At 47.6% G+C, this 26,821-nt stretch overlaps 1 long non-coding RNA gene across 1 annotated transcript in view; it reads left to right on the forward strand.

Annotated features, from left to right (window-relative positions):
• Positions 1–26,821, forward strand: part of LOC146177973 (uncharacterized) — a 147,496-nt gene that overhangs the window by 42,178 nt on the left and 78,497 nt on the right. The window contains exon 4 of the long non-coding RNA XR_014701409.1: positions 16,175–16,353. This is a non-coding gene — a long non-coding RNA (uncharacterized LOC146177973). The remainder of the gene's footprint in view (positions 1–16,174; positions 16,354–26,821) is intronic.

Genomic DNA, 26,821 nt, shown 5'->3' on the forward strand with positions numbered 1-26,821 from the left:
GTTGGAGGAAGCGGTGCGGGACGTAGGACAGGCTGTATGGTTGGTAACGGCTCAGGCGGAGTCCGCACAGCCACAGCCGCGTAGGTCAAAGGGGCTGCAACAGAAGGTCGGCTGCACTGTACTGGTGCTCCGATGTATGTCAAAGGAGCAACAGAAGGAGCTTCAGGATGCGTGGGAAGTGCTTCTGCGACTTGTTCGCGGATGACTTGCTGGAACTTCGGCGCCAAAGGAGATGGAGCATCAGGATGTTGGTGAATGAGTAATAGTTGACGGGCAACTTGTCGAACAAACTGCTTTATTTGTGGCAGCAAGGACGACTGGTCTGAGTCAGGTGTTAAAGCTGCAAGAGGCTCCTAGTGTGAGCGCGAAGAACGAATGATGTTGCGGCGCTTGCGCAATGCATTAAAATTTTGGCATGCATTGATAACATCGACGACGGTTGCTGGATTTCTGGCCAGAAGCATCCGGAACGCGTCATCGACAATTCCTTGCATGCGACCAATCTTGGCATGCTCTGGCATTGAAGCGTCCACGCGCTTTAACAGGTCTACAACATCTTCAATATAACGGGTAAAAGTCTCGCCAGGAAGCTGTGCACGGCCGCGCAGGCGTTGGTCAGCACGCAGCTTGCGCACTGCAGGCCGGCCGAAGATATCGGCAAAACTATTCTTGAAAACAGACTGCGAAGTGATATCGGCCCCGTGGTTGCAGAACCACAGGACGGCCACGTCCGTTAGGTAGAATATGACATTATTGAATTTTTGGGCATCGTCCCATTTGTTGCGTGTACTAACCCGCTCATATGAGGGCAGCCAGTCTTCCACGTCGTGGTCGCCGGTTCCGCAGAATATAGGAGGATCCGGCTAGCGCAAAGCTCCAGCGCAGAAGACGGGGAACGAGGGCCCTGTTGGACTAGGGGTGCTGTTGTCGGCAGTATGCGGCTGCAAAGATCCTGAACGGCAGGAAATCCTAACCTCCACCAAGTAAAAGGGGTTTTTACTGCGTTTAAACACGCAATATAGCCCTCTCTAAGCAACATGGCCAACAACGAAACAACACAGCGAGCCTGGGCAAACACCAGCGAGCTCGAGCAGCGCAGCGGCACTCCGTCGTTCTCTTGTCCGTCTTCGGGATATCCGCTCGTATATTTCACTACAATATATATAAAGAAGCAAGCAGTCAAAGAGTGCAAGACAAACGTTTTTTTTTGTTTTTTTTTTATGTTTATACTGTTGGCATTGACAAGTATTAAACTTAAGGTAATTATTGGAATAAAGAACATTAAATGCAAAGCGGACGAAAAAACAACGCGCCGATGGTGGGAGGCAAACCCACAACCTCCGAATGTCGGGTCCAGTGCTCTTCCAGCTAAGCTACATCGACGGCTGTCCCACCTTCCACCTGCTTGGGCATTTATGTTGACTAACCGAAACATATGAGCGTGCACCAGTGCCATCCTCATCCCAAGTAGCGGATGTGAACGCGAGCTTCACGTAATACGCGGCAGCTGGGCTACAGCCCTCTTACGCTACCTTTGCGACCTCAAGACTGCCAGAACCGAGACCTTCGCAAGCTATTAGGTAGACAATAGAGGCTTTACAAAAGTTAGTGCCATCTAGTAAAGAAAGACAAATTGTACGCGGCGGCCATGTTTTGATCCGTCCGCTTACGGCTCGCACAGAGTGCTACCAACGTGCGCCTCCGTAAAAGGCGTGCATGCACCGCAAGCTTCATTGGAATGATCACAGGCGATTGTTTCATTTTTTTAACATCTCAGTACAGTCGCTGCTAGCACCAAACTCTATTTGGAATGCCAGGATGTTGCTGGGTGCCCTTCTGCAGCCAGCGCACCGTCATAGACGCGCACGGAATCAAATTATACGCGTGTATACGGCCACTCGTTTGCATTCCTAAACGGCTTCACAGGTGTCACTTCCATCATCTCAATCATTACTGCACGTCCCTCTGACTGGGAACTAGCTCAAAAAACGTTATATTACCTAAACCAGCGGGGTAGTTTTGCGGGCTATGGTGCTTTGTAATTTGAAAGATGAGCTTATGCTGCGATGGAGGAGCAATGCATCTATAAGGAACGTACAGTGCAACAGGTTCGTTTGAAACCTTTTGTACGTAGATTGCATTTGCCATTCTGTATCTGACTTACAACAAGGGCATGATTACCGAAGCTACTTTTCACCGTCGTTAGAAACGGTGGTATTTGGTGCAGAGAGCAAAACGGCTGTCTAGGGCGCCCGAGCTGCGTGTTTCATGCTGCAAAACCCGCGGCGTCTTGTAAAGCAGGAAAAGATGACACATGACTAGTGTGCCATAATATGCTCACTTCCAGCCCGTTTCGAAAAGTGTTATTGTCTGATGATGCGTGCGAAATCCGGTACGTGTCCAGAGCGCGCAGCTCAGGTTTCTATTCTGCCAGCGCGGCCGCTAAAATAGCAAAGCTTGCGTTTCCCTTTTGCGTGTTTTATCGAGGCGCCCAATGGTTCACTAATTGATGGCCACATGAAAGTTAATTGATTTTGTAAATATGCCGGTTTCTTGTTTATTGCTTCTGTCAGATAGCAGACATCTGAAGCCTTAACCTCATATGCAAGCGCTGACATGGGAAGGTTTGGTATTGAAGAACTTGGCTGAAACGAAAAGAAATTTGAAAAGTCAGCTCACGTTACTGCGAAGTGTCTGTGATTGGTTCAACTGGCTGGATTCATAAAATCAAAACTATAAACTATTGCTATAAAAAGAATTAGAGCGATACTTAAGCTCCGCAGTTAAGCCGTTCAGGATGTGACGCGATAGCGTCTCTCTCTTCACGCGCACACGCTACGTACACACGTGCGCACACGCAGACACATACACACGCACGGACGGACGAAAGATGTTTCTTCTTCACGTTTTAAATTTTCAGTTTTCTTTTATTTATGTATTTTATTCCTTTTGTTGATGTTTTATTTTATTTATTATTTTACATTTTTATACACCAATACTGAGCATCAGCAAAAACACTGCCTTTCCATACTGAGCCATATGACAGCTTTGAACACCTTCATCAATTATTTCAATTAATCAATTACACAGAGGACAACTTCGGTTCGTCAGAGTTTAGCACGGACAAAGAACGCCAAACCGAACCGGAACGCCAAAAGGCATTCACTGATAAGTTCCGCTTTCTTCTCCGAAGCGACGGTGATGCGCAAACCAAGCAAACAAACTCGCGATTGTCTGTCATAGGCTTCCAAGTAAATAGCAAAGGCACAGAGACAAAAAACATCTCCACATTATAAAGATTTGCATACGCTATCTGAATAGGAATGACACTACGCGGATCAACGAAGGGTACGTGTTCGACTCGCAGAGCAGAGCACCGGACAGGCTGCACTCAGCAGCCCGTCTGGAGGGCCCCGCCGCACCTCGGCTGTCAAAATACGCATCTAGGTGTCGCTGACAGAAGCCGCCAGAGACAGAGGAGATGTCCCTTAACCAGGTAGTGTCTTCTCGTGACATCGAAAGGTCGGTCCAAGCACAGTGCGCTAGGTTACAACGTGACAAGCCCGGAAAGAACTGCGGGCACAGACGAACGGACACGGAGCTATAACGGAGCTAACGGATGAAGCGATCGAAATATGGTCGCCAGCGAGGGGTCAGCGCGCCGCTCACGGTTGCCAGACTTACTTTTGTAAACACTCTCTTGAAAGGAAAACGAGCGGTTCGTTATTAAACAATATAAATGAGCGAAGTCTACGCGTGCAAGGTAAACGTTGGATTTTTTTATGTTCATACTGTTTTCAAGTATGTGTTCATATGTTTTCAAAAACAATGCGCCAATGGTGGGAGTCGAACCCACTACCTCTGAATGTCGCTTCCAGTGCCCTTCTAACTTAGCTGCATCGACGGCTGTCCCACCTTCCGCATGCTTGGGTATTTATTTTGACTAACCGAAACATGTGAGCGTGCACCAGCGCCATCCTCATCCAAACCGGCGGATGTGAAACATCCTGTTATACCGCGAGCGTCACCGAACACGTGATCATTAGGGAGGGCGGTAGCTGGGCTGTAGTCCTTTTACAATACGTTTGCGACCTCCAGACTGCCAGAACCGAGACTCTCACAAGCTATTAGGCAGACAATTGAAAGGGAAATGATGGGCTCGTTATAAAGAATATAAATGAGCGAGCAGTGTATGAGTGCAAGGCAAACGTTTTTGTTATGTTTATACTCTTAGCATTGACAGGTATTAGTTGCGGGGATTATTGGGATAAATAGCAATTATGCAAATCGGACGAAAAAACAACGCGCCGGCCGATGGGAGGAGTCGAACCCACGATCTCCGAATGTCGTGCCCAGTGCTCCTCCAGCTGAGGTACATCGACGTTTTTTTCTTTATTGCCTAATTTATCAGAGATTACACATAAAAGAGCATTACTCCTCAAACACACTCACAGGCAATATTACGTGACAACTACACAACATGGGTTAAAACCGCGCGATTTGGGCTGCGTGATCCATTACAAATCACGCGTTTGCAGCAACACTTCCATTTTCGAAAGCCACTCAGGCACTTCGTCTTATGTCTTGAAAACTTCAATAACACTCGCAATGACTTCGCGAAAATACTGCCGTGTTTTCCTCGCATCAACGTCTGCATACCTGAAAGCCTTCTGTATCTCCAGATACTGCGCAGGCCCAATAACATCATCATATCGAGCTGTAGGCCATCATCATCTTCAACTGGTAAAAAATTAATTTTCGAATGCATCCATGGGAAGGCATTTTTTAATTATTCGTTGTAGAATGTTCCATAAAAAAAAGGCTTCCCAACAGTCTATAAAACGCGTTCGACACTTTCCAGTGAAACAGTAATTTCCCCAAGGTACAAAAACCCCTTTCATTTTTAAATAAGTCTGAACTTGTATTGCTATGGAGCTTGAAAAAGAAAGTTTTTGTTTCTCCTGGTACAGCCGTATTTTTTAATCATTGAAGGGCTGACTTATATGGACCTCTACAGTACAACGATCTGTACAATGGGAATGGGAGAAAGTCATCGCACAAGTCCTTGTAAAGTTTCTTTCGCGTCACCAGCTGATAAATATTCAAACGAAAACCGGGCTTGCAATACACGACATGACATGTACCCAAGAGAGCATTTTGGCGGGCTAGTTGGTGCATAATAGAGGTGAAGAAAAAACAGCACGAAAACGAAGGCGAGACCACACAACACTGTTCACCTCTATGACATGTACCCTTCTTTAAGGATTCCGAAAATCCTTGCTTGCATGCTCACCGAACTTACAACTAAATTTGGTACCACTTTGTTCAATATTGCCTGACACACAGTTCTTAAAAATGGGTCCTTCGTATCACGAAAGAACATAAAACGATTAACCACTTGCGCAAATACAAATGCACCAAACAAACTCCTCCAGAGCAGACGCAATGAAACAAGTTGGTTCGGCTGGTGCGCTTCCAAGTACTTTCACACACAAAACGGTCGAACACACGGTGAAATCTCTGCATATTCACACGATAGCAATGCAGTACTTGTAACACGTACCATATCTTGGTAGCAAGAAATAAGTTACAAATCGCAGCACGTGAAAACATAGACAAACCGAATCCTTTTAGTCTCTCGGCCTTTTCACGACCTTCTAAAACCTGCTGGTTCCAATATGACTCGCTGTTTCGGTAGTTTTTCCAGTGACACTCTGTCACCCGTTAATAATTATAGCGGTCATTATTAACGAAGCGCCCTTAACGGTGCGCACACTCCCAGACACCCTTAGAGTGAGTGGGGGTAGCTGTTATGGTCGCAAAGGAGATGCCCTCGACCTGCGTGGCAAGCTCAGCCGGAATTCAACAAGCTTGTAGTGACAGAAGGAGGTGGCCGTTTGGTGCCCAGCGGTCGCCGGTTCAAGCCAGAGTAATGGTTAGAGTCAGAAGTAACAAACAAAACAAACCTTATACACAGCAAGATACGATACAGAGGAATACACAAACACTAAAATTGCACAGACGAGAGATTCACAGAAAAACAAGCGCTAAGTATGCAATTACAGAGGTATTCAATAACATAGAGGATTTACAATACAGATGAAACACGAGAGAGTTACATAAACAAACACCACATTGTTCACCGGGCACTGTTGCAGTCCGACGCCTCGAGAGTCACGATGTGGCAGCCATACAAGAAGACCGCCGCTGCCTCGCAGGTCCGTGGGCTGGCCAGCAGCAGGTGGTCCCCGGGAGTCCAGTCGAAGCACTCGCGAACACGCCGCAACCACTGAGTGACTGACTGACTCAAGCAGCGCGGTCTCTTTATATAAAGCGCCGCGTGTTTCTGTTAAAACGCGCCAAAGCTAGCGCGCACACACACTTAGCTTCGCTGGTTAAAGCGCTCCCTTCATCTACCGTCGAGCCGCGCATCGTCATTGGTTAGGTCCCATAGAGTGTTTTCGAAAGGTCTGGCACATTCCAGACCGATGGACCACCGTGATCCCCGGTCAATGGGAAAAAGGGTGACGACTACGCGTACAAAGCTACGCGCTCTCTCGCGCGGGGAAGAAGGTTTTACTCGAATCTTGTGGAAAGTACCCTGCGGCGACGCGCGAGCCTCTCGCTGCGCTGGCTCAGTAAAAATGTGCTCCGATTTCGTGACACTGCCCCTCCCTTAAGGAATATTGTCCCACAATATTCACAATACCTACGAACATCGGGGGCGCACATGGATGCGCTCAGAAATTATATGGGGCAAATGTCCACATCACACACATACATTGCACACATTTCAAAAATTGCAATAGTACATTACAATTCACACATCAATTCCAAGATGTTCACAAACATAACTACTTTTGACAGAATATACATAAAATATAAGCAACACGGAAGCGCACAACTTTTCTTTTTCCTAATGAGCAGTCCTCAAACTCAAGGCACACTTTCGCCTATATTTCCAGAAGCTGTTTGCACCTTCTTGGAACGTATCAGTTCCTCGACACCTTTCTAGTAAGCGAGTTCTCTTCTTCTACAAGACTGTTGTTTCTTCCTCTCGCGAGTTCGGCTTCTTTTCCTTTTAGTATAGAGTCTTTCCAATCGCGAGTTGTTCTCGCTCCTGTCACTACTCCTGAGTTCTGCTTCCCGATCGGAAGTGAAGCCAGAGCTAACACTACCTTGCCTAGGGCCGCTTCTATTAGGCAGTCTCATTCCTTCTCGGCTTGTGATACATTTTTTGCGCTTGCGCTTCCAGTCCTTCATTAACTTTCTCCATGCTTGTATTCGTAAGCTTTCTTGCTCGACGTCACTTGCCTTGGCAGGTTTGGATTCTTTTCTCTTCATTTTTGACTTCTTTTTTAGCACTGCTGGCCGAGACAGATTTGCTCCGGACTTACTTGCATATTCATGACATTGTGGACTTGACGGAGCATATCGTTGAGAATCATTTTGTTCTCCCTTAGTTCTTTTCATTTTCTTCCCTTTCATTACGACCTGCAGTCGTAACTTCTTAGAGCAGGGCTCCTTTTCTACTTGAAGATCATTCTCCTCAGACTTTTTTTTTCCTCAAAGCTTTCTTTAATTCTTTCATCGCAGTGCATTCCTCGATTTCTTCCATATCTGAATCTATCAGTCTGGGATCTGCGCTGCCGTTCTCCTCTGAGAAAAAGTGTTCCTCATCTTCCCCGTAGGAAGGGGGTCTCTCATCTTTCTCAGTGCGGAGAACCTCCTTGGTAGTAAAGCCGGCGCCCGAATTCTGCTCTTGAATTCCTGGAAGAATGCTGTCTTCAGTTTCAGCTCTATCTGAGCTTTCGGGCTCGCTGTTATTTGACAGCTCTTCCTCTAGGTCACTCAGGCACTCAGGCATGGTGCAATCGGACGTGAAGCTAGAATTCTCACCTTACTCTTGAGGCGAAGAGCCCATGCATGAACCTTCTGGCTTGACAACTGCCTTTGCAGCTTCTGTGCAACCTGTCGTCTCGGAGGGCACAATCTCATTTTCCTGAGAAATTTTAGTTCCAGTAAAGTGTTCTGAAATTTCTGTTGCAGGAACAGGTAGTTCTACAACCTCATTCTGGCAGCTGGAGCCAGTGTTTACAGCACCGGTGGCTGTAAACAAGTCACTCGTTTTGCTGTACCTTCTAATGCAAGGAAAGGTAACCTCCTGAGGCTCGGTGATGCCTTTCATCCGCTGAAATTCAGCCAGCTTCCTGAGAAGGATATTTCTCTCTTTTAAGCATTGTTTTTCTTTTTCTGCCTGCTTCTTGAGCCATTCTTTCTCTCGTTCTTCTCTATGCCTCTATCTTCGAACCTCTTTTTCTTTTCAGTCCACCTATTCACGCAGTTCAGCTCCTTTAAGACCTTTCTCTAGGCGCAAAGCAATAATCTCCTTCAGAATCATGTTCAATCTGAACTGCCTAATGCTAACACATGGCCCTGCTTAATGGACCTTCACAACCCCTTCAGCGCGGTACCTCTCGCTATCCCTCTGCTGCTACACTGTTTACGACCTCTTCGTAAACTCTTCCAACTCATTCACCGTCCTCTGGGCTTGAGTCCACCAAACGTCCTGTCGCGGACGCCAGAATAATTGTCACCCGTTAATAATTAGAGGGGTTATTATTAACAATGCGCTCTTAACGGTGCGCACACTCCCAGACACCTTTAGAGTGAGGGGGGGTAGCTGTTCCGGTCGCAAAGAAGATGCCCTCGACCTGCGTGACAAGCTCAGCCGGAATTCAACTACCTTGTAGTGACAGATGGGGTGGCCGTTTAATGCCGAGCTGTCGCCGGTTCAAGCCAGAGTAATGGTCAGAGTCAGAAGTAACAAACAAAACAAACTTTATATACAGCAAGAGACGATACAGAGGAATACACAAACACTAAAATTTCACAGACGAGAGGTTCACAGAAAAACAAACGCTAAGTATGCAATTACAGAGGTATTCAGTAACATAGAGGCATTACAATACAGATTAAACACGAGAGAGTTACATAAACAAACACAACATTGTTCACCGGGCACTGTTGCAGTCCGACGCCTCGAGAGTCCCGATGTGGCCGCCATGCAAGACGACCGCCGCTGCCTCGCAGGTCCGTGGGCTTGCCAGCAGCAGGTGATCCCCGGGAGTCCAGTCGAAGCACTCGCGAACACGCCGCAACCACTGAGTGACTGACTGACTCAAGCGGCGCGGTCTCTTTAAATAGTTCGCGCCGCGTGTTTCTGTTAACACGCGCCAAAGCTAGCGCGCGCACACACTTAGCGTCGCTGGTTACAGCGCTCTCTTCTCCTCCCGTCGAGCCGCGCGTCGTCATTGGTTAGGTCCCATAGAATGTTCTCTAAAGGTCTGGCACATTCCTGACCGATGAACCACCGTCATCCCGAGAAATGGGAAAGGGGGTGACGGCAACGCGTACAAAGCTACGCGCTCTCTCGCGCGGGGAAGGAGGTTTTTCTGGAATCTTGAGGAAGGTACCGTGCGGCATGCGGCGACGCGTGGGCCTCGCGCTGCGTCGGCTTAGTAAAAATGTGTGCCGATGTCGTGACACACTCCTAAACACTTCACTGGGGTTGTTTACCCAAGGCATGTTCACGAAATTCGCAGGTGTTGTGCGTCACTCTCCATGCCAGAAACCCAGACACTTATTCCAGTTCACAGCACTACCACTCACAAAACAAAAGTCCTCCATCAATTTGACAACACTGCGAATGCTTTCGTAGTCGCTACAGAAGACGGCAATATCATCGGCATACGCGTGTATGCGGACGTCTGCTGCATGTAAGCGAAAACCTCGGATACAGCTGCTCTCGATTATGCTCAGACAAAATGGTTCAATATAGAAGCAGAAAAGCAATGGCGACCGGGGGTAGCCTTGACGTACAGAGCGTTGCACTTGGAGGCGCTCACCCACCTTCTTATTTACTATCAGGCGCATCGTGCACCCTCTGTACGCCATTGTGACTTATTTGCAAATACCTGAGCCCACGTTTGCATGCTATAAAACTGATAACAAGATATCATGCGGCACCCTGTCGAAGGCTTTCTGTAGGTCAAGCTGGAGCATGACAACGCTCTCATGCAAGGCGTCGCAACACTCCAGCACAGACCATGCCTTGTGGTTATTAGTATATATAGTTCGGCCTTTAATGCCGCAGGTCTGATGTGGGATATTAGTCACTTAGCGTTAACTTCTTACCACTTCGTCAATGTTTTTGGTATTAAAATCGTATGGGTCGTTAGAAAAGACGTGGGAAGCATATCTTTTTCATTGACCTCATTAAATAATGTATTCAAAACTGGGCCGAAATCGTCTGAATTCTTTGTCCACCTTCCGCTTTCTTGCGATTTATATTGACTGACCAAAACATGCTCGCGTGCACCAGCGTCATCATCATTCCTAGCGGTGGACGCGAAACATCCTATATATATATATATATATATATATATATATATATATATATATATATATATATATATATATATATATATATATATATATATATATATATATATATATATAGTGAGCCTTCAGTGGATGTTCTTTAATTTGTACATGCCAAGATCTTCCTCTTTCATTTGTACATACCATCATCATCGTCCCGTGGCGCCGGCGCCGGCACGCGCCTGGGTTTTGTCACCGAATTAAAATGCTAAAAAGGCATCGCTGGCCTTGCTGTCACGACCTTGCCGTCTCATCCTAGCCTTCTTTCACAAGTGGTGGAGGTCGAATTCGATCCCCTTGCTGCCCCTCGCTGGAGCTACGTTCCGGTTGCCGTTTGGCAACTACCACCATAATCATGTCCACCGAGAGGTCTCCCGACCCGGCCGGACCCTCTACCTCAGCTGCACCGATGCCTCCGACTCTGCCCACACGTCAACGCGACCCACCGCTGTTCGCTGGTCGTCGTGACGAAGACGTGGATGACTATCTTGACACATATGAACGCTGCAGTGGCTATAACCGGTAGGACGATGCTTTAAAATTCCTCAACGTTTCGTTCTATCTAATTGAGGTCGCCAGAAACTGGTTCATTAATCGCGAACCCCACACTACTAACTGGTCCACTTTCAAACAGCAATTCCGCCAATACTTCGCCGACCCGGCAGTTCGGACTGAGGTCGCGAGAAACAAGCTCGCTTCCCGCCTTCAAGGTCCCGATGAATCATATGCGTCTTACATAGAGGCTGTTCTTGCACTTTGTCGGCGCATTAGTCCCACCATGACGGAACCTGAACGTGTGCACCACGTCTTAAAAGGGATCAATGCAATGGCATATCACACCTTAGTTGCCCAGAATCCTTCAAGTGTTGATTTAATTATTACGACCTGTCAACGCCTCGACCAGCTGCAGTCCTCTCGATTACAGCCCGGCTTCGCAACTGGTCCGACCTCTGCTGACCTTGATCTGCGGGCAATGATTCGAACAATCATCCGCGAGGAGCTTCAAGCCCTCAATCCTTTCTGTCGAAATGGCTGCGATCATTCTTCCGCACCTCCTAATGACGCTGTTCTCCGTAACATGATTAAAGAAGAGTTAGCTACCATCAGCCGCCCTATGACATCCGAACCTTCTGCAATCCGCCCAGCGCCGACCTACGCGCACGTCGCAGCATCCCCCCCTTCTTTGGTTCCCCCGCCCCAACCAGCACCAACATACAATCACGCAAATGCAATGGCGATGGCTGAACCTACACATCCCAATTACAAACCTTGGCGTCCCCCCGACCAGTCTGCTATTACTGTGGTATTAGAGGACATATATCCCGCTTCTGTCGTCGCCGCCTTCAGAACGAGCGCCGTGGTTACGACGCCTTCCAATGCGGCATGCCTTCAACCTTATATTATCAACGCCGGTCTATTCCAAGCCCACCTCGACGATCCTCCCCACCTCCAGTATCTTCCTCTGAGCCTCGTGGCAACCACGTATCCCGACGCCGCTCCACATCCCCATACCGCCGCTCAGTTTCCCCTCTCCGCCCCGCAACCGTTCTCCCTGTCCGCCATCCGAAAAACTAAGTGTTGCAGTTTCCGGAGGTCAAACTGCACTCTGCGAACTTACTAAAAGTCCTCCTGATCGCCCGTATAACGTGATTGCTGTTATTGCTGAAGGTTTACAGGTTGAAGCTTTGATTGATATAGGGGCTGCAATTTGTGTCATTCACGCTGATTTGTGCTACCGTTTGCGAAAAGTGACAACCCCATATGATGGGCCTGAACTCCGTGGAGCCAATGACGTCCCTTTGCGCCCTTCAGCGAAGTGCACCGTACGAGTTGTTATCGACGGCATCCGCCATCTGTGCAGTTTGCTGTGCTCTCACCTTGTGCGCATCTGATGATTTTTGGATGGGATTTTTTGTCAACCAATTCAGCGTTAATTTCTTGTGGTGACCGTGTTATCCATATAGTGGTCGTTGTGTTTCTTGTGGTGACCGTGTTTTCATCTGAATTTTCTGAACGACATCATCCCCTCGTTGCCGCCGCTGATACGGATTTGCCTCCTTACAGCGAAAAACTGCTTACTGTTGTTTCTGACCACATCACTGACGGAGACGTACTCATAGCACCATCATATAGTCATCTTGCACGCGGCATCGCCTTCCCGTCAAGTCTTGTCCGCTTCCACAACGGCTCAGCGACAGTAGGGGCCACCAACATTTCACGTGAATCCCTCGTGCTCCCAAAAGGAATTTCTCTGTATTGCATGGTGGATGTTCACCCTTTTTCACTGATGGTGCTCACCGCCACTCCGCCTCAGCAACATGTTTCGTCAGACGTCTCTCTTTCTGTTCTCGCAAGGACTATCAATTCTAAACTCACGCCGAACCAACGCCAAGAACTGCTGACATTTCTTGGACACCACCAAGCCATTTTTGATGCCACTTCCAAACCACTGGGACGGACTAGTGTTGCGCACCATCGCATCATAACTGAAGGTAATTCTATCGTTCGCCGAAGACCTCATCGGGTTTCCCTCCCTGAACGAAACGTAATTGAAGAAAATGTAAGTGACATGCTCTATCGCAATATAATTCGTCCTTCAACAAGCCAATGGTCCTCCCCAGTAGTGCTAGTTAAAAAAAAGGACGGCTCGGTACGCTTTTGTGTTGATTACCGCGCACTCAACAAAATTACCCGCAAAGATGCATATCCGATGCCGCGAATTGATGACGCCCTTACTCCCTCCAAGGCTCCGAATATTTCTCGACCTTGGGCCTTTCGCAACACCCGATGGCCTTTACGAATTTAATGTTATGCCTTTCGGACTTTGTATCGCACCAGCGACATTTGGAAGAATGATCGTCACTGTACTTCGTGGCCTAAAATGGAGAACCTGTTTGTGTTACTTGGACGACATTGTTATCTTTTCGGCAACCTTTAATGACCATCTCACGCGCCTGAATGAAGTCCTCACCTGTCTCGCTTCGGCAGGCCTTCAGCTCAGCACCAAGAAGTGCCACTTTGCACAGAAGGAAATTAGAATATTGGGACATCTGGTCAGCCATGACGGCATTCGCCCAGATCCTGAATAAATAATCGCGGTCTTGAACTTTGCTCGTCCACAACGGACTACAGATTTGCGCAGTTTCCCCGGCCTCGCGTCCTATTTCCGGCGTTTTATAAGGCATTTTGCAACTATTGCTGCACCACGTAATGAGCTACTAAAAGCACGCAGCCCTTTCGTGTGGACTGAGCAGTGCGAAACTGCTTTTAATGACCTCAAGCACGCCCTCACGTCAGATCTGGTTCTTGGCCACTTCAATGACAGCGCTCCAACTATCCTGCACACCGATGCCAGTGGTCACGGTCTTGGCGCTGTTCTTCTGCAGCGTGATGCAACATCGCGTGAGAAAGTGATCGCCTTTGCCAACGGACTCACTCCAGCTGAGAAAAACTACACCATTACCGAGCAGGAGTGTCTTGCTGTCGCCTGGGCTGTCCAAAAATTTCGCCCTTACCTATACGGTCGGCCCTTCACAGCTGTGACCGACCACCATGCTCTTTGGTTGTCTTCACTCAAAAATTTGACAGGCCGACTTGGCCGCTGGATTCTACGCCTGCAAGAATACCATTTCGACGTCACTTATAAATCTGGTCGCCAACACCAAGACGCCGACGCTCTCTCTCGCTGTCCCCTTTCGGAATGCACTTGCTGCTTTTCTTCCCAATTCATTTCCACCTCTGACCAGAGCCAATCATCTCTTTGCTCGACTTATATCAGAACCATTTGTTTTGACGACTCTGAGAATAAGCACGCTCTCCGCTCACAGCAATTAGCCGATGCCTACTGCCGTCCTATCATCGATCGCCTTATCGGCGCTTCGGACCCTCCCAATTCTAGGCTTCGCCGACAGCTTCGCAATTTCAAGCTCGAAGATGGCATCTTCGCTACGTATATTGCCCTGATGGAACTCGCTGGATCCCAGTCGCGCCGCGTGGGCTTCGCCCACGTATACTGGCGGCTCTCCACGATGACGCTACTGCAGGTCACCTTGGTATTGACAAAACGTACGACCGCGTGAGAAAACGATTCTTATGGCCTGGCCTATCTTCACCGTTGCCAAATACGTCGCATCCTGCCTTCTGTGCCAACTTCGCAAACGGCTGACTTCTTCGCCCGCTGGCCATCTACAACCTCTTTCTTGTCCCACCACGCCATTCGACGTAGTCGGCATCGACTTATATGGTCCCCTACCTCTCTCCTATGGGGGTAACCATTGGATTATAACAGCTGTCGACCACCACACACGCTACGCTGAGACAGCACCTGTACCGACTGGTTCCGCTGAAGAAGTAGCAAATTTCTTTTTGCGATCAATTGTATTGCGTCATGGCGCTCCTCGGGTGCTCCTAAGTGACGGCGGTACAGCCTTCTTATCGAAAATCGATGCCGAAGTTCTTCACGCCTCATCCACCCTTCATAAGACAACCTCAAGCTACCATCCCCAGACTAACGGTCTGACTGAGCGATTTCATCGCACCTTGTTGGACATGATATCAATGTACATCACACCAGATCATCGAAATTGGGACACTATTCTAGCATTCGTCACATTCGCCTATAATACAGCAGTACAGCGAACTACCGGTTACTCTCCATTTTTCCTTGTTTACGGCCGTCCTCCCACTACAATTCATGACGCTTCACTCTTCTCTACGCCCGACTACTCCACATCAGTACCTACCCCTTTTTTATCTCGGGTGGCCAGATGCCGTCATCTTCCCCGCCTCAACACGGCAGCGTGCCAGGAAGTCCGCAAAACTCGCTATGATTTTACACATCGAGTCGTCTCTTTTCGTCCTGGTGACGAAGTACTGCTTTACACACCATTGCGCAGCCCTGGCCTTAGTGACAAATTCCACCACCGCTACGTAGGTCCCTATGAGGTCATAAGCCAAACTTCCCCAGTGAACTACATAGTGACGCCTGTTGATCCCCCAGCTGATCGACGCCACCGTGGAAGTTAATTGTTCATGTGTCTCGCCTGAAACCGTTTGTGCACCGCGATGCATCGGTTAGGTAGGAGCGGCCAGGGTGGCCGCTTCCGACCCCCCGGGCAGATTGTGTGAGCCTTCCGTGGATGTTCTTTAATTTGTACATGCCATGATATTCCTCTTTCATTTGTACATACCATCATCATCGTCCCGCGGCGCCGGCGCCGGCACGCGCCTGCATTCTGTCACCGGGTCAAAACGCTAGACAAGGCATCGCTGGCCTTGCCGTCACGATCTTGCCATCTCATCCTAGCCTTCTTTCAGAAGATATATATATATATATATATATATATATATATATATATATATATATATATATATATATATATATATATATATATATATATATATATATATATATATGTAGGAAGCCAGCAGACACTGCCCATTATTAGATAATGTTCGAATAGCGTGAGGCATACTTGTAGCTATTAGCATCGCTAAAATTATTTCTGTTCCAGAGCAGAGGATTGCAGATGGGACATTTTACCTCCGACGCGTATTCTGTGAGCAGTGCATGATTAGCAAAAACGGCTCAATAACGAATACATTTCCAATTGTACCATTTCGGTGCCTAAGCTCGTAATGGGTTCTAAATATGCTTGAGGACAAGCTCTCATTTTGTGGCGTATATTATTCTACTGTTGGGAGAGTAATATAAACCGCATTCTTTTTTCAGGCATTAAACACCAGCGATTCAATTTACTTGCGCATGCGAAGTCCAGACCATGCCTATAGCAAACGATGGCGTTGTGTCAACTTTAAAAAATATAAAGAAAATAATGGGGACCTCGTATACTTGGATCTGAGATATAAACTGGTTATGAACAATGATGTACAAATATCAGGTATAAATTGGTGAGTACTGAACATTACAAATATGTAGCACGCAATGGTAAACGACTGTTGTATACATTGCTAAATGTTTGAACGTTAACAGAATGATGATGCCTGCTGTCATCAGACCAGGAAGAGCAATATTTTACTATATTTTAGAATTGCTGCCTAGTGAAAAATCCCGTATCGCGCCAAACGGGTTTGAATCGGTCCTGTATTGCCCCTTATAAATTTAATACCGGTGTGACCAGACTTGTATGCAGCTTAAACGGGTTTATAGCGGTCAGGTCATGTCCGGTATGATTCTCAATCTTGATGGTCCGCTACGGTATAGAGATAACACAGAGCAGTCCATTTCCAGTATGCATCTCATACGTGACATCCCAACCGGTATAGATATAAAACGGGCGGACCAGACCTGTATTGAGCTCATATACAGGACAGGTCATGCCAGGTTTAACTGAAAACCGGACAAACCCGTCATGAATGAAACTGATACGGGAGAGAGTATTTTCGCTTCTCAACAGAGTTCGGGCGGATCGTGAAGCTCAACCAGGATGACCATATGGGAACATGCCTTCGCGCTAAGTAAGCAAGAAAACCATACATATTTTTTTTCAATCTTTTCTGTATACGTGGAGTATGCGTTGTTTCCCAAATACCTAGAAGATTTTGCGTGTGGGGAGGCGCTGCGATCGCCGCAGGTTGCAACCGTGTGGCACCTCGGCTCTTCAATGTTTTTTGAACTGTGTGCGGAAATATTGTTCTTTTGTGTACGAAACAAAGGACAATGACCCAGTGAGTACCTCCGGTGAGTGCGGAGTGATTTTCGTAGGTCTGAAGTCACCGTTTTTCCGCCTGCAACAACGTTTTCTGCGACAGACTGCTAACCCTAACAACACCCAGACGCAGCTCAGCTGCTGCCCTGGCCGGGCTGTCAGGACGCACCATGCCGAAGCCGGCGTCGGTTCGCTCACACCCGAGTGGCGCAAGTGTGGGAGCAGTGGGTTCATCAAAAAGTGTAGGCACCAAAAAAACTGAAAGCAGCCTCCAAGAAAAGGCGTTCCGACGCCCAACGCGCGATGAAGAGGACGGAACGCATCAGCTGCCGAACGCGAACGCTGAGAGTAGTCTTTCTGTGGGACTCACTAAGACTAAGAAGCAGCACGCAAGCGACCAAATGGACACCGAAGATGAAAGTGAGAACGTCGGCGACTACGGCGACTGGAATGTAATCAAGAAACGGAAACCTCAAAGGAAAGTGAAGCCTGAACAGCTTCGTCTTGAACGACTAAGTCTACCTCTCTTTCCACTCTCGATCAGGCCACTCAACCGAGTACATGTGCATGATATACCTAAACAAGCCATTACAGAGGCGTTAGAAATGACTGCAAAAAGTTGGGAATTGGCAGATTTGGCTGCTTTCAGCTACGATGTGGTAGCAAATCGCGTCAAGGTCACTGTTAGAGATGAGGAACACGCAATTAGGCTCACCGCATTAACGCGACTGGCCGGGAAAGTGAACGGACGCGTCTGCATGTACGAGGTCACAATTGAACGAACGCCAACACGAGGCGAGGAAAAAAGTCGGGGCGTTATCAAGGTGCGTCCTGGTCAAACCATTGAGTACATCAAGGACCACCTAAGACGTGAAACTGCAACTATTCTTGACGTGCGTCTCCTAGGAAAGACAAACATGCTGCTGTTAAAATTCGATGCAAAGCAGCTACCCAAAAGGTTCGTTTTTGATTACGAAATCACAAGGGTCTACGTGTACAGACCGAAAATTATTGCCTGCTATAACTGCCACGGACTGGGACATATTGCTAGGTATTGTCCAGCAGAAGAGGTTTGTAAAGAGTGCGGACGGCTGCACTCTAAACACACAAAATGCGATCAAGAGTTATTCTGCGTCGCCTGCCCGAAACCGGGCCACATTTCAATCAATTCGGCTTGTCGTAGTCGTGTACCAAAAGAGCCTAAAGAAAATAAGCAGAACCCTAATACAGCTAAGGTAGAAGTCACATGGGCAGACAAGGCGCGACAGAACTCGTCGACAGAAACTGCGCTGCCCCCTGTTTACCAACAACAAATGGAAGAGTTGCGAAAAGAAAATCAGCAACTTAGAGAAATGCTGGAGAAAGTCCTTGCAAGGCTACCACCGGAACAAGACGTTCGTGCATCTCAGACGCAGCGGCAACATGCTTCAGCCTCGCCCACTGGGCGGATGCAACGCGTGCGTTCGAAAAGCCGGCCCGGACGGTCGTCCAGTCGTAAAACAACTGCAAACTCCATAAAGCACCAACATACCGAAACATCACTGACTCAAACGCCAAAGACTCATCAGACGACAAAGGCACTTACCGCAAAAGTCTCGGCGTATGCGCAAATGCTGAGCATCATGAGGCAAGAGCGACACAACGAGACGCAGCGTCTAGAAAAAAGCCTGCGGTATGAGTTTCAAACGATAACAAACGCGATACAGACTCAGATTGAAGCAATTTTTATAGAGTTGCACAAAAGCATCCAACGCCAGAACGATGAGTCAAAAAGACGTAAGCCCACAGAGGCGCAATAAGAATCAGATCAATATGTCTACAATGCAACTGCAGAAGTTTCACGCAGACTGGAGCTACCCGAAAGGAACAAGTCAGAAAATTGAAGCGTCTGGTCATCTTTTTGCAAGAAACAAGAGGACCTTGCACTATTCGGGGTTACCGCCCATTTCAGCAGCCTACCATACTTCACCAGAACAGAGGAAACCAACATGCACAGGGTGAAGCTGCTCTCCTTGTCAGAAACGAATGTACAGCCACCGAATTACAAATTCCTGATCTAAGTAATGAGTTTAGAGAAGTAATCGCTGTTAAAATATGTCCTCCTGGGCAGCGGCCCATGGTGGCAGTCTCCGTGTATTATAAGCCTCTTACTGGCAGTCATAATACCGACTCATACGAGTGGCTCGCCAAAGTCCTGGCCCTGTCAGGAAGCCTCGCCATCTTGGTGGGAGGAGACTTCAATGCTAAGCACCCGACTTGGGGCTTCGCCACAGCTGACCCAAGGGGACGCATGCTGCACGACACTGTAGAAATGTCTGGTCTATACGTATACAACACCCCAGACACACCAACACGCATAGGACTACACGCCCGACAACGAGATACAACACCAGACCTGACGTTGGCCACACCAGGATTCATCAGGCAATGGGAAGTCGAACAGACATCATGGGGGAGCAACCATTTACCAATTTTGATCACCCTTAACCGAAAAAAGATTCGTGAAAAAAGGCAAACGGTTGCCATCGACTGGGAAAAGTTTCGGACAGCCACTGGCGGCAACTTCATGGACTTCGCGCAATTCAGTTCCATGGTTGCGGAAGCACGGCCATGGCCCCAGACACAATAATATGTGATGACACTACCACACACATGGATAGGCACCTTGCCAACTTGTGGCGAAAGGTAAATATCCTTAGGCAACAATACAGATATAAAGGAAAGCGCCACCGGGATCTCATGAGCCTTAAGCATCAATATCGACTCATCAAGGAGTACCAAGAACAGCTCGAAACAGATTCATGGCACAGCACTTGTGCGACGCTTGGACGCAAGCCCGGCCTCAAAAAGCTGTGGGGAATTCTACGAAGCCTGCTGGGGAAAAAGAAAAGCGCACCACAACTGGCAGAGCTGTTCCTGCGCGAGAACCCAGCTGCACTCGAGGAAAAGGTGATCCACACCCTCTTCCCGCATGCTTCTGAGATACCCACGCCACCTTTGCCGGCGATCACGATTGACAACACAGTGATGGAACTTGAAAAACCATTTACATTTGGCGAGCTATTGGCAGAATTAGTCCGCGGCAAACCGAAATTGGCTCCAGGACACGACGGAGTAACATGGCAGGAGCTCAAAAATCTTAGCGACGAAGCCCAAGATCAGCTCTTAACTATCATAAACGATTCATGGGAATCCGGAGTGGTGCCAGATGCACAAAAGCTATCATTGATATACCCCATACCGAAATCAGGGAAGGACTACACAAAACCAGAGAACCTACGGCCAATAGCTCTCACATCCACTATCTGCAAACTGATTGAGCGAATGATAGCCGCAAGAATACAGCATTATATCGAATACGTACGGCCTGGGTTGCATCCAGCTCAGGCTGGATTCCGTCCGAATATGGGCACGCATGATTGCCTTTGGCTGCTCCGCAGGGTAATCAACCGCAGGACTCGCAAACAGACACCAGATTACATCCTCTCGGTTGATATGCGCAAAGCATTCGACAATGTAAACCAACAGGTAATCCTACAAGAATTAGCAAAAAGATATCCCAGCCAAAAAGCATACAATTGGATATGCAGCTTCCTTCAAAGTAGACCTATTAGGCTTCATGGCAAAGCTTCGGGATGGAGCCCCAGAACCTATTACTTGGATAAGGGCGTGCCCCAGGGCTCTATCCTCGGGCCTTTGCTTTTTAACTTGGCCATGACCCGCGTAGCCGAAGCGCGCGAGCGAGACACTTCGGCTCGCTTCACCATCTACGCAGATGATGTCACCATATGGACAGAAGCAGTGGATTACCCAAATGAAGAACTCATGCAGACGGAGCTCCAAGCAGCAATCTTCAGCCTCACTGACAGCTTGGAAGCATTGGGGCTACAGCTCTCACCTGAAAAGACACGACTCATAAGCATAGACGTCAAGAATTCTACAAACGCCAAAAAGCAGATTACACTGCATCTTGGACAACAGAACATCACGTCTGCAAATGGGCAGACAAAATTCTTGGGGGCACAGATTTCTAGTTGCAACAGTCCTCGTAAATGGATTCATCCATTGCAACGTAACTGGACCCCGATGTTGCATATGATTCGCCGGATTTCAAACAAATACGGTGGAGCCCGGCAGAAATCGTGCCAAACACTGTCTAGAGCGGTTGCTGTCGGCAGGATTCTCTACGGGGCACCTGTCTATGAGTTTTCTAATCGCGACGTTAAAGACATCGAAAAGCTACACAGGGCCACCCTTCGCCCCATTACTGGGCTTCCTAAGCACACGAGGAATGAAGAGCTGCTTAAGCTGGTCAGCATATCACCCATACAAGACATTATAAGAGAAGCAAAAATAAGAATGCGATCCCGACTGGAAAACACGACCCAAGGGCAGCAGATCATGGCATGGGACAACCGAATCAACATTGCTCCGAGGCCCCTGGGGACAGACACTTCACCCCTGTGGGAGGCGCCGGTAATCGCACTAAGGCCACAGCGACCTGTTAGTAGGCAGAATGGGGTAGCTAGGCAACTTTTAGCACAGAGAACTGCCCTCACAAGACCGCTCAATACAATAGACATCTACACTGACGCTGCAATTAAAAATGAAAGGGCGAGTGTGGCATGCGTGTGTGTGCCAGCGCCTCAGCACAACGGACAGCACACGTGCCACCTACCTGGAGGAACAATTTTACACTCCTAGTTGCTTGCCATATGGGGAGCCATAAATACCATTACAACCGCTGCAGCCAGAAAAGATAACTTCAATGGATATCGAATTTTAACCAAATCATATGCATCGATTGCAGAGCTGACGGCACCAACTACAGACGACGCAGTGGCCAAGGCCATCAGAAAGAGGCTGAAAGGAATGCGGGAAGTTGGAATAGAAATTCAAATTATATGGACACCGGGACATACTGGCACGGACGGGGGAAACGCAGCCGCGCAAGCAGCCGCCGCGCAAGAGGGTGGCCTTGCTGAAACGTACAATGCCCCACACCCCAACTCCATGCCTAAACCGATAGACTTAAAACCTTACCAAACAATGCTCACTAAAGGCTCCCCTGGCAGATCGATGATGCACTATGTACGCACCAAAATAAAATACGACAGTAAACTTAGATTACATGAAGCGACACCAACGCCGGTGTTTGAGGACACGAAAGGGCTCACTCGACCACAAGAGATATTTCTCAACAAAGTAATAACAAACGCTGCTTACACACCGCACATACTTGACAAGTGATTTCTCTGAAGACACGAAACTTTCAAACACAACATATCCACGCACTGTCAGGAACAGTGTACAGCAGACCTAGAACATCTGATATGGCTATGTCCATCGTTTTCACGAGGAAGAAACAAAATTACGCATTTTCCACACGACGACATGCCCATTTTAGCAGGTCAGGTTATATTAAGCATCGAAATACAACACTCCATTGCTACATACATTGCTGAGAGCGGCCTGCTTCGATTAGTGTGAGAGAGGTCGACTTACAGAGCGAAGATCGGCCGCATGGCAAGCAACAAGCAACAGCTTGAAGAACCGTTAAGACGAAGTTACACTCCCATCCCTCCTAACTCCCCAAGAACCCAAACAGCGGCCGAGAGCCATCCCTTCCTTTCAATAAAGGCTTCATTCATTCATTCATTTTGCGTGTGCAACAGTCGCTGCAGCTTGTACGATCTTGCGGTGCATCTTCATATCAGCGACTGAAGATCTGCCACCTTCAACGCGAAAGTGCAAGCAAGAACGTAGCGTTTCGTTAGCGAGGACAGAATACGCTCGAAAATAAATGAAACACATCGTTGACCATCGAAATATACGCAGGTGAAACGGACAATGGGAGTCGCTTCCTCGAGTGTTTACGTGTGCAAAACTCTTGATCAGAAGTAAATTTATTGACGTCGCTGCTCCGCTGGCAGCAGGTGAAGCTTAACCAAGCAGTCTTACAACTGTTGGGAAACCGCATATCTCTCTCTCTCTCTCTCTCTCTCTCTCTCTCTATATATATATATATATATATATATATATATATATATATATATACAAAATTGCATGTGTTCGAAGACGATGCCAAAACACATCAGCACTAGTAAATTGTGACCTTCGGGGGTTTGTCTGCAAGAAAGCGATGCGTTGTAAAGATGCGGGACACGGATAACCCTTCGTGATAGCCAGGAAAAAGGTGCAGCGTGTTCAAAGGGCGATCGTTCAATTACGACCACAAATTCTACACCCTACAAAAATACACAAAACACAAAAGAGTATTGTTGACTACATAAGCAAAAATATAACCACCGCCACCGTATCCCGGCGTGGTGTAGTGCTTAAAGTGTGTGATTTCTTTCGGGAAGACCGAAGTTGAATCACAACGTATAATTTTTTTTCTTTCTTTTCTTTTTCAAATGTAGTCGTGTTATTTTATAGCTCTGCGTGCTTTTTCCAGCCTGGGTCCAGTCTTTTTTTCTGAATCAAGGACCAACGGACTACACAAGAATTTCCGGAATGAGAGCTCCCCGCGGGTTCATTTTGGACCGGACGTATGCGTCAATCCTGGAATTGACCAGAATGACCATGCCGGACACGCCAGCGCACTAAATAAGCATGATACCAAACATATTATACAAGTATTCTGTATATAAAGAGCACACTTCGTACCCCGTCGGGGTGGCGCAGTGGTTACGGCGCTCGACTACTGTTCCCAAGGACGCGGGATCGAATCCCGGCCTCGGTGGCCGCTTTTCGATGGAGGCGAAAAGCAAGGCGCCCGTGTGCTGTGCGATGTCAGTGCACGTTAAAGAACCCCAGGTGGTCGAAATTTCCGGAGTCCTCCACTACGGCGTCTCTCATAGCCGGAGTCGCTTTGGGACGTTAAACCCAATAAACCACACTTCGTTGCACAAATACCTCGAAAATACGAAGCCGTCGAAGTGTGCGTAGCAAGCATATAGGCGCATCGCGTCGCATCTGCGCGTACAACAGTCGCTGAAGCTCGTGCGATCTTGCGGTGCGTCTTCATATCTGCGACTGATGATCTGCCACCTTCAACGCGAAAGTGGAAGCACGAATATTTACATATTGAGACCGCTCAGTCGAATGTGTATTCAGTGACGTCGCGGCTAAAACGTGAAGCTAAAACGCCCAATATTACAAATATTATTTCACCAGATATCTCTGTATGTAGGAAAACTTACAAGCATTCGTAGACGACGAAAAACACATTAGCACTAGTAAATTATGATATCTTGAGGTTAGCCTGCAATAAAGCGACGCATTACAAAGACACGGGACATTTGTAAACCCTCGTGAAATCCTGGCAAAAGATTAAGTGTGTAAAGGGCGATCGGTGAATTAAGTCCACAAATTCTAAAGCCAAGGAAAATACACGAAGTGCGAAAGAGCAAAATTAGCCACATATACTGAATAATAACCAGCATAAACATAACCCACCGTGAAGTAGTGGTTAAGGTGCCCGTCTAAAAACCATGAAGACTGCAATTCGATTGCATACTAGGCAATAAATTTTCCTATTTTATTTATTCATTTTTTATATGTTGTGTTATTTTATTTTGTTGCATGCTTTTTTCAGCCTGGCGGCGCGTTTCTTTTCGGAAACAAAGGTCATCAACCATACAGGCCATTCCGGTACCAAAGCTCCGCGCTGTTTCATTCTGGACTTTTCAGGGCAGTACAGGAATTTCCTGAAATAGCCCACAATACTGTATCCCAAAGCTGTACAGTAAGCCTGCACACGAGTTTCTGTACGAATTTTATACAGGAGTTTTCATTAGGACTGCTAAACTTTTTTTATATTACTATACGTTTTTGGTTTAGACATAAGGATGCAGTAACGTGAGTCTATATTTGTATTACACTACCATCTTGCGTTCGTGAAACCTTTCTGCCACTCTATAGCACGACGTGTTCCACTCTACAGAGCAGGCGCACAGCGGTGGTAGCATCACTAGTTTGGTATGTTTTGCGAACGGGGGATGACCTCGGTGTTGTCGCGAGCAATGTACTGAAGAATTTGTTTGTTGTGGTTAACGGCATTTATACGGCACAGTGGCGACATATGCGAATGCGACTGTTTTCGGAAATGCACTGCTTTCGGGCAACGATGCCATCACACTGTAGTCTGCAGGGCTGCCTATACGACTTCAATGAAAAAAATATCCTTTTATTGAGTCTCTCCGCCAAGATGCGACAGAATTGGAGACGGGACTTCCCCAGGTAAAACTGTTGAGCTATTATTCGCAGCTAAGGACATCAGGCAATGTGAGGTAACTGCTATTTGCCGCCGAAAGGTCTGAACCATCAGTCGGCTGTTGCCGTATTGTCCAATACTTGCCATCACCTAGGAAGGGAACAAACGCGGCCTCTTTGCAGTCTATCCCGCTCATTTCCAAAGCAACCCCGAAGCGCCTAGAACCCCAAAATGGCCGCCTGCAGTTATCATCATCATCATCATCATCATCATCATCATCATCATCAGCCTATTTATACCCACTGCAGGGCGAAGGCCTCTCCCATATTTCTCCACTCAACCCGGTTCTGTGCTAGCTGCATCCACTTGACCCCTGCGAACTTCTTAATCTCATCCGCCCACCTAACTTTCTGCCGCCCCCTGCTACGCTTTCCTTCCCTTGGAATCCCGTTGGTTACCCTCAGCGACCATCGGTTATCCTCTCTTCGCACTACATGTCCCGCCCATGTCCATTTCTTCTTCTTAATTTCCACTAGAATGTCGGTAATTTGAGTTATTTCTCTGACCCACTCTGCACGCTTTTTATCTCTTAATGTTACCCCTGCAGTTATGGTTTAGGCTAATAGGTTCAAATCATTTGGTGAGAGTGACTGTCGCCCTTCTCAGGCTCGCAAGCCAGATCCTTACTCACCGGCTGACTCTTCTGTCGAAAAGCGGCAGCACAGTTGCCGAGAAACGTCTGCATTTGAAGGAAAAATGGCATGCCCCTCGTGACGATTGCGTGGGTGCAATATTGTCACGTGGTGGTGACCAGGGTCGATGGCACAAATGAAGAGTCGGCGATTGCACAGAAGAAACTCTTTATTGGGCTGACTTGCGCCCGCAAAAGAACTAAGCAACTTGGCGGCGGCGATAGCAGCAAACGTGCTCGTCAATCGTCGAACAAAGAATCCCCGTCGCACTCGTCAACGCTCAATTTAAAGGTTGTTCAGAACAATCTAGATAACGTCGCATCTGCTACCAGCACAAGCTGGAAAATTGTAGAAAGACACACGAGTGACCGGAATCTTCGGGACAGATCTCGGTGCATCTTGCGCTACAACAAAACTGATAAAGGTGTGACTTGCGACAACGAGCATTAACAAACAAAGGATACGGAACTGATACGCGATCCAGAATCAGAGTGATAAGGCCGTATGCCGGCGGCTGTTAAGAAAATAACAAATACAGTTTTTGAAGGTTTCGCATCAATATGCATGTTGTGTGCCTAATATATACGGTATAGTTAGCAGAGCCTGTTGCTTGCTGTTAGTCACGTATAATCATGGCGTTCTGTTGAGAGAGAGACTAATTGAGCGTAGTTAGACTTCAGCGCAGTTGTGTTTGTGTTGTGGTCGATATATTTATGCACAAACACTGTTGTTAATCAAGCAGCCATTTCGAACGCTAGCAACAATATAATGAAAAGTGTAAATAAGTAATATTCCAGAAT

The sequence above is a fragment of the Amblyomma maculatum genome, chromosome 10 (assembly GCF_055883805.1).
Source record: "Amblyomma maculatum isolate TAMU_Amacu chromosome 10, ASM5588380v1, whole genome shotgun sequence".
Lineage (NCBI taxonomy): Eukaryota > Metazoa > Arthropoda > Arachnida > Ixodida > Ixodidae > Amblyomma > Amblyomma maculatum.